Source organism: Calonectris borealis, chromosome 5 (assembly GCF_964195595.1).
Source record: "Calonectris borealis chromosome 5, bCalBor7.hap1.2, whole genome shotgun sequence".
Lineage (NCBI taxonomy): Eukaryota > Metazoa > Chordata > Aves > Procellariiformes > Procellariidae > Calonectris > Calonectris borealis.
This window is the reverse complement of record NC_134316.1, coordinates 8,637,262-8,646,550: the sequence shown is the minus strand read 5'-3', so window position 1 is coordinate 8,646,550 and position 9,289 is coordinate 8,637,262. Positions and strand designations below refer to the sequence as shown.

The window sequence follows — 9,289 nt, the reverse complement described above, 5'->3', positions numbered from 1 at the left end:
AAAAAGATCAGTTCAGGACTAGTAACCTGAAAAGTAAGAGCAAAGTCTGAGGGGGATTTTGTATGAAACTTAATGCACTTAAAAATGATGCCAAAAGTTGGCCTATACTTGATTTATATGAAATCTGTAGTACTATATATATATATATATATATAAAAAAAATATATTGCATATTGGAGTTTAATTTTTTATGTATAGATTTTTTTTCTTGTTACTGCATTCCCTGATAAAAGCAAGTGTTCATAAAATATAAAACAGCTTTGTCTGTATAAGGTAAGGCTGTATGTTAGTAGTATTTTGGGAAATAATGCAGTTGTAACCCCCAGTCTTTCAACCTCTTGGAGAACTTTATTTAAAAAAAAAAAAGTACTTTCAAATGCAAGCCCTGAGTTAGCTGAGGATCATATAATGGTTGCTGTATAATAGTGTACAACTGATGTTTTAAAAATTAATACATTGGAACTTTTTGTTATTTTATTGTTAATGATTTTGTACTCATTGTACTCTTTCTGCAGTTGTCAACTAATATTTAAACTCATATTGACTGGTAACTGAAGTGTCTAACTTCATCTGCAATGAGTGGGTAATAAACTACTGTTGGATTCAAACATGTTCTGTTGTCTTTATTGCTTCCAGTGCTAAGGGACACATGGTTGGACATATACCACAAGCATAAAACACTGATCACAAGAGAACTTACATTCCTATTACCATATAGCAATAATTGTTACAACAATATTGTCTTTTAAGGTGTGGGCTTTAGGTGCAAAAGTTTAGGAAAAAGAATGAGGAAATACCGAAAGGAGGTTTTTCTTTTTCCACTGCCTTAAAATCTGGACTGTTCAGTTTCATATACTAAATAATAAAACAAGCTATTGATCAAACTGTATACATAGATTTAAGTTGTATCTTTCTATAGCTTTTGTAACTTGTTGCATGCTGATAAATGAATGTGGAAGCATGCTCTTATAACTGACAAGAAACTTGTTTTCTAGGAAAGTGCCTGTTGTGGGGAAGAAGAAATAGTTTCACAAGTTTTGGAACTATTGACGTTTGGGTTTCCAGTGGGTGTCTGATGGCTGCTTTGACTTATGCTACAGGTTTAGTTTAATGAGATAGCTCAATCCTTATTTGAAATCAGAATCCTCACAGAAAACAACCACGAGTCTGTATCCTGTTGGGTCACCTTCCAGTAACTTCTTGCCTCCCAAATCTGCTTTGAAAATTGGTCAGCTGGGGGTATTTTTTTTTCCCAGACTATTGAATATCTATAGATTTTCATTGAAGGCATGTAGGCAGTGTATTTGCATGAGCTTTGCTTCCTTAGTAAACCAGACTAACTGCAGAATACTGTTAATTTTAAACGCTGTGAATTTTATTTTACCGTGGTCCCAAGATGCTTTAACTCCTATGTAATATACAAGCATGAGAAAGTATTAGTTCATTTGTATATTTGTATTAACTTTAAGTAGCCTTAAATTACTTTGAGAAGTGCAGCAAAAAATATTTGTCAGCATAACTCTTGCTTCCTCTCTTCCTGCAGTTGTTGTACAATGCCCAGTGAGGAAGTCTGAGCAGTTAAGTAATGTATCTGAACAGTATTGCAGAACAGTCTAGAAGGGGTGAGAACTGCCCCTTAAAAGGAAGCTGTTACGCTATTTCAAATCCATTTATTGGGCACTGCACAGTGTTCCTCCTTGTTTTGCTAACTGGAAGGATTTATGTGGAGCTAGTGAGCAAGATTCTACTTTTTACATATGGTAAGAACTCATACTTTTATGCTAAGCAAATCTCCTACAACTTGCAGAGATTGCTGTGACTTTTTTTTTTGTCCTACGAAGGCCTTTTTGTCCTGTTAGAGCTGTCAAAAATGTAGATAACCAGGATGTTAATTCCAAGGACCACAGAAATGTATGATCTGTTGGTTATTAGTTTGTTCTATAAGTTTCAAGGTAATTTTGAAGATGCTGAGACAAAAAAAAAAACAAACACTCAAAGAATCCCAAAAAGGATAAACTCAAAAGAAAGTACATGATGAAAACATCAACAAATGTAAATAAATCATACCTCTTTGATGGCAAGATTTTAATTCATCATTCCACTGATGTTTGTAACTGTTTATGGTCTTTGCTGGGGAAACAAAGGTTTATTATAAGGACTTAACTTGTTACCAAAGCAAGTATCTGGTCCCTTGCTTCATAAAATGACTCATAAGTTCTTGGTCTGTCTAATTCTTCATTCTAAATAAAATAATTTTGAAGGGATTTGGAGTAAGCATTCCTTCTCTGCTTAAACAGCTGATGGAGCTTAATTGATAGACTCATGGCAGTTCTAGTTTATGCCATGAACTGAAACCAGAAAGGTGTAATTGGAACTCTTTTGATCAGCCCATCCTGGCCAAATATTACTGAACTGATAACTAAATCTCCATAGACCTGAGAGTTGGATCTTCCTCAGCTGTATATTGTATTAGTTCTTTCCATAAGACTTTTAGATCACAAGAGCGGACCAGATACAGGAGAACTGCATAAACCTTTATAGATAATAATCATCTTTAATAGTCCTTTGACATCTGTTTAGCCATGATTTGTATATAGATTGTCTAATTTGATTTGACTTTTTGCTTGCTAGTTACTTTGCAGAAAGTAAAAGCAAGTTCCTGCCCAAAAGCTTAAACCTGCAGTGCACTGGGAATTGTCCCTTCCTCCATTTTACGTTTTGTAATAGAGCCTTCCCTGTGCTTTCACCTTAGTCTGTGAAGAACAGTTGGATGTAGAGACACTTGTTTTTCTTTTCTGAAGGATTTTCTTATCACTCCTTTAATTGTCAAATTTTTATTACACCCTTTATTATTGACTTAACTGAATGCTCTGGCTTTATACAAGTGGCTTATTCTGACCACATGCAATAACTTTTCTGGATGGTGTGGCTAATACTTGGTTTACAGATGATGTGGTTTTGGTACAGTATATAGCAGCCCTTTCTAAGTATGGCTGGTATGCTTGCTTTGACTTACCTCTAATGTTCTGACCCTCCCTCCCCCTTCTGGGACTAATACTTTCTTCTCCTGTCCCCACAACTATTGAACATGGATCACATCCTAAAGAGAAATCTTTTCTTTTTTAACTACATAATAAATCTTTTAGGAATGAGAAAGCAGATTTAGAATCCTAAGAATCTGTGGCGTTTGTTTTTCCCCCCAAGTGCATGTACATTGCAGCAATTTGTAGGGGAGCCAAACTTGTTTTCTTAATCTTAGGAGGAAAGTAGCAAACTTCCCGTACATTGCTATAAACATCCGTGAAAGGCTGTTATTTAAATAGATGCTTCATAATGAAATTCAGTGAAGTTTAGACAAGAGCAAACTCGACAAGCGAATCTTATTTCTGTGGATGCTATCCTAAACTCATTAGTTCAACAGAACTAAAGCATTTGTTCTACTCTAGAAAATCCTACAAATTAGTGATAGAAAACAGCAAGTCTGCAATAGGTGAAATTACCTACAACTAGATTCTGATCAGATTCTTTTCCTGGGTGGGAAAGCGATGGTTTCCTGATTCTGTACAAGTGGCCACTCCCGCCTCCCAAGCAGCTGGTGCGTTCCTATGTGCAGCCTTCCCATACGTTACAAGCCATTTTTCCTCACTTTCATGGACACCTACTTCTCATCTACTCTTCAGCTTTTTGCCTTCAAGTAGTTCCAAAGACCAACATCCTACCAAGCTTTACAGCTGTACTTCATGCTCAGTGATACGCCACAGCACAAGGGTCCTTCAGCTCACAACGGAGAGCATTCATGTGCCAAACTGGCTTCCTTCATGTGGTCATCCTCTGCATAGTCAGGTATCTCCATTGTGCGTTAAACACTCTGGCTGGTCTGGAATGTGCGCAGTAAGATTGTAGATGATGAGAAATAGCAAGAAAGCATGTCACTAGAGCATTGTAGAAAGAAAGGGGAGGGGAGGAACCTGTGTGTAGCAGAGGTAAGATGTTGGCATATGGAGAAGAAAAGAGTTGTGGGAATGGGTGAGGGGAGGACATAAGGGATTAACAGAGGTGTTGGGACGTAGTAGGCTGAGGAAGAAATTGAGAGTTGTGAACAAGCATGAGCTGTAAATCCTTTGCCCTTTTCAGAACATCCTTGGGGTTAGGAACAAAATTCCATCTTTATAGTCTTTTAATAACTTTTAAAATTCTGGGGTTTTTTTCTTTTTTTCCCCTAGCTGATATGCAATTATGTCTGGATATACTTAATATTCAAAAGGAACTAATTAAGAGTTTCCCAAAGTTGGGAGAGTGGGGAGCTATTTTGGCTTAGAGTTGTGGTCATCTGTTATGGTAGCTAGAGAACAGCCCCCATCGCCTGTACTAATTCTAATGCGGTTTGGTTCCAGCTAGTCTCAGATTTGAGTTTGTAGATGGATTCAGCAGTTTTAATTTTTAAGAGTATTAAAAAACAATAACAAAACCCCACAAACAAAACAAAACAAAAAAAAAACAAAACAAAAACAAACCCCACCCAAAGATGGTTTTCTAAAAGTTCTTTTCCCCTTAAATGTTTAAGGCTAATTTGACATGATAGCTTAGCAAGCATAAGCAGAAAGTACATTCTGCTTCCATATCAGTTAATTCAGGGGAAATTTTTGTCTTTATTTAATCCATCACATGTTTGATCATCTTTCCTGGTATGCCAGTAGTCATATTTGGATAATCCCTGCTGTAGAGAATTCAGTCCTAGTACCTAATCAAGTCCACAACTGCCTTGGGAAGATTGCCAAAAAAATGCCTGTTATGAAGAGTTACTTTGCAATTGCTAATCTCATGCTGTTAAGGAAAGGGATGTAATCATGTTTGCCATGTACAGAATGATTACATTTCAGAACACGATGACCCAGATTTCTACTAACCTGCAAAGATTTTTAAACTGAAAATTTAGAGAGGCTGTTACCTGTGCTTCCACTGTACACAGCGTGTACTTTAATAATTCATTTTTGGTGATTTACTGTTTACAGCATTATTCATGCGGTAATGGCTACTAATTGCTTAGCGGTTATTGCTGTGGACTACAGTGGATCAGTTGCAGATGCTGGAACTATAAATTAAAGCAAGCTATTACTCAAATTGACACTTGCTGCTTTAAGAGTTAGAATATTTTCTCTGGGCTGATGTTTATAGGATATAATGCTGTCTCTGTTATTTTTTTAATAAGGTTTGAAGGAATAAAAGTTGCCAACATCTTTAAGACGGTGGTAAAAGCACAAAGTCGACCAGTGTAGCATTCAGACTGATTTCATACCAATGTAATTAGCACTGCATTGTGCTTGCCTTGCAGCAGCAGTTCTGTTCTTTCCTGATGCATTGGCCTTGTGACACTTTTGGTATTGTGTCTAGACTTCAGGCTGACTAACCTCACTAATACACCGTTGAAAGAAAAATAAAAACTTCTTATGGTCAGGTTTGGCTCTTTTCACTTAGAGGCATATTCAGGTCTCTTTTTTTAAATGTGATTGCTGAGATTTCTTTCTTGTCAATGCAAATAAATGTCTGGTTCAAAATTTATATACAAGACACTTCAGTAGTTTTGCAAACACTGTATTTATGGTAGGGCACTTCTGAAATATGTATCTGCTCTGATGGCCTAGTGCTTCTTTCTCTCCTGAACTTGGAATTGGGGGGGTCTAGTCTTCTGTAATCGATGTCGGTGTCAACCAATTTCAACTGGAGTTAGATGACCAGACCTTGAGGCGAAGATAAAGATGATACCCCCCCAACAAAAAAGTGTACAGCATATGGAATCTGACAAATAAATCCATGCTCTTAAGAAATTGCTGCCCCATCCTGCCCCTGCCAAAGTCAATAGGTAGCAGATTTGAGCTGCCTCATAATGCATGTCTGTGCTGTATCTGGGAACCTCACACGTGAATGTGTTGGCTTAATACTGATATTCTTGGGAAAAGCCAGGAAGAAGGGTAATGGCTCAAGCTAGGCTATCCTGTTTAGCCTCTGTACAAATACAAAAAGAACTAAGAATGCTATTAGATGAACCCTCCCTGGTGCACTTTGGGTGCCTTCCGCTACCACTCAGATGGAAGGCTCCTGCTGTAGCATCCAGTTTGATCTTTCTGCCTCAGGGAGGAAGAAGGAATTCTTGTCCCTAACAAAATTGCCAATAAAAAACCAAATCGCAACATGTACACCCCTAGCATGGGTGCTCAGAAGGACAGGATGACCAGGAAAACAGAAATAATTGTCTGCAGTCTATTTTCCCTACCTGAACTATGCCGGGAACATCCACTCAGCCTTTTAGGAATAATTACAGAGAACACTTGGGGAGGATGAGGAGCCCACAGTGCATGGCCTAATTTTCTGTGTTCAACAGGATCAAATATAAAATTTTAAACTGGTACCCTGTGCAGGTCATGAGAAATTGCAAGCATTGTTACCAATGGTAGCATTATTAAAATTAAGAATTCCTGCAGCAAAGAGATGATGGACACAGCTCCTTTACTGCAGGATGCAGAAAGTTAGCTTAGGTTCTCAGAAGCTGTGAACTGTGAGCTGACCTCTAGAAACCGGTGTCCTTATCCAACAACTTGACTTTGCAATCAAACCATCCTTTTATTGTACTATGTAATTAGAGTATATAATTTAATCAACTTTTGATTTTGGTTTATTAAGTGCTTATTCCGCACTAAGTGGCAATTAAGCATTAAAGTACCTTCAATACATCCAGGAACTTGATAGTCATCATTCATAATAAATTTGCCTCATTTCTACGTTTTGGGTCAAGTTCTGTAGGTAGAATTGCAAAAAGTGATGGAGAGAAGTTTGCCAACTCTCCCCTCCAACAAACAGATGAGAACTGAAAAGTGAAACAATCCAATGAGCTGTAACTTTTAAAGATGTTAAAAATAAACTGCTTTTTCTCCAGCAAATCACATTACCTTCTACTACTTCAGCTGCGAGAATCTGCTGATGGAATTATGTTCATTGATCCATGGTATGTCACACTTTATCTACGTGCACATCCAAGTTAATTACAAATCGCTATACTGTAAAAGTTGGTATAGGTGGCCAAAATATACTGCCACATAAATAAGCTTGACATACTAGTTCGATAGCCAAGTAGTTAGGGTACAACTGCTTGATTTGATAGACCTTACCTGAATAGTTCCAGTTAAAACTGCTACAAGCAACATTCAGAAATTATCAAGCCCTACGAACATTGTTTATAAAAGGGCATCTTAGAAAAAGTTAATTTCAACTACATCTAGATACTCTCATTTCTTTCTCTGCTTTGAATGCTGTACATAAAATGCCTCTAATGCTGCTTTCGTTCCCCCTCCCTTTTTTTAACTTAACTTTGCTGGGGGGAAGAAACACTTCTCACTCACTGACCTGCATTTCACACAATGCAAGCCAAGCAAAAAAAAAAAAAAAAAAGGCAAGATGCAAAAAATATTTGCGGTGCATTATGGTAGCACCCAGAAGTTGCTGGCTGTACTCAGGGACAGTTGTGTCACAACATATGTTGTGGCATTATGCAAACACACAGCAAAAAATTCTTGTTCTAGAGAACCTGCTGTTTGAGTACTTGATCTTAGTCCTAGAGTACATGACACTGAAACTCAGATTTGTTTAGACCACTTCTTTTAAGGTGGGGATCATAAAGATTCCTTTCTAAAAATGTCTTTTGTTTTAAGTTCTGTCTGTAAAGTAACCGTCAAGAGTTACAAGTGATCTCTGGAGCAACTGCCATGCAATTACTGTGATGAACTTTACAGATGCATTTCTACCTAATCCATACCGTGACTCAGCAGTGTTGGTGTGCTATCAAGAAAATTGTACTTTCTGTTAATATAGCTGGATTCATCTGGGAGTACCGAATACCAAATCTGTGGCTGTAGAACTATGTCATTCCAGTTGATCTTGCAGCTGTTTTTGCTATGTGAACAATGAGCAGAAGGTATGTGTTGAATTTGTGGCAATACTAACTACCCCAGGAAACTCAGATGAAAAACTACTAACTAAAAATATTTCTCATTGTAATATTGACATTTATCATACAGCTTTAAGTATTATAATGTATATTGTGTTAAATTCAATATTATCTTCAATGAAATCATATACCGCCTGTTCTGAAATTTTCGGAACAACTCTCACCAATTTGAGCAGTGATTAGTCCTGGGTGATAGACTTCAGCAGGACCAGGCTTCACAACAATGACGAAAGGTATTTACTGTGAAAACAATAGGCACGTAATTTGGGTCTTTGTGCTTTGATGTCATGTGCTTAGATATTCTTCTATCTTCAATGTACCATGCAGGAAAAAAGTGGCCCCCAAAATAATTGTTAAGAAGCAAAAATAAAGAAAAAAGGGAACTTCTTCATGGCAGTTGGTGAATTGGTCTGTCTTCTGTGATACCTGCTTGGCTAACAGGCTTCTGTGAGCTGTGCACCTGTGACTCCTCACGAATACAAATAGCTGTATTAATATTTGGTCCTAATAAACTATTTAGAGAGCAGACTTTAAGCTGAAATCTAGGTGAATAATCAAGGCATCTGTGAAATACAAGTCAAGTCGACTGTCTCACAGTATTGCAGAGTGATCACAGAGAAGGGTATTCTCTACTCATTGAAAAGTTATCATGCCGGTAGGTACATAAATAGCTGCAGTAATAAAAATAACAGTAGTTATATTGAAGCATGTAGAATTAATTAAAATTTTGCACCCTACTAGTGGCAGGCAACTGAAATTGTCAGTGCTTCTAAGTATCTTGATTGACTCTCTGCTTTCATTACATGTCAGAGTTAAGGCCACTAAACTGAGGTACAAGCCATATTTTTTATAATGTTCTGTGGTTATTATCCATGTGACTTGACCACATTATTAGATTTAGATAAAGCTCATTTTTATCTGGCTATAAAAATATATAGTCAGCTCAAATGTTTAGATTTTAATTTAAAAAATGGCAGTGGAAACTAAGCTGATGAAAATATTTCTATGTTTAAAAATACTTCTTGAAATTACTTACTTATTTATCTATGGTATTGGTAATATTTACCACAACTTAGAACATTTGTCATAAAAGACCACAAATCCGATTTTAACTGGTACAAAAATAAAGGTACAAATTACTTTTCTCACTGAATAACATCCATCTAAGATTATGGACTAATGCAATACTCTGCAATTGGGGCCAAACAAACTTCAATGCAGAAGAGTTAATTAAGAATAGAACAAGGAATTTTAAATTCTAACACTTTGGGCAATGTTAAATAAAAAGTT

The 9,289-nt window shown here is 36.8% G+C and overlaps 1 long non-coding RNA gene across 1 annotated transcript; it reads left to right on the top strand.

The window, feature by feature from the left end:
* The first annotated feature begins 1,621 nt into the window (after positions 1–1,621).
* Positions 1,622–7,967, top strand: LOC142082654 (uncharacterized). The gene is made up of 2 exons (XR_012673777.1): positions 1,622–1,760; positions 7,864–7,967. It is a non-coding gene; the product is annotated as an uncharacterized LOC142082654 (long non-coding RNA).
* Positions 7,968–9,289: the final 1,322 nt, after the last annotated feature.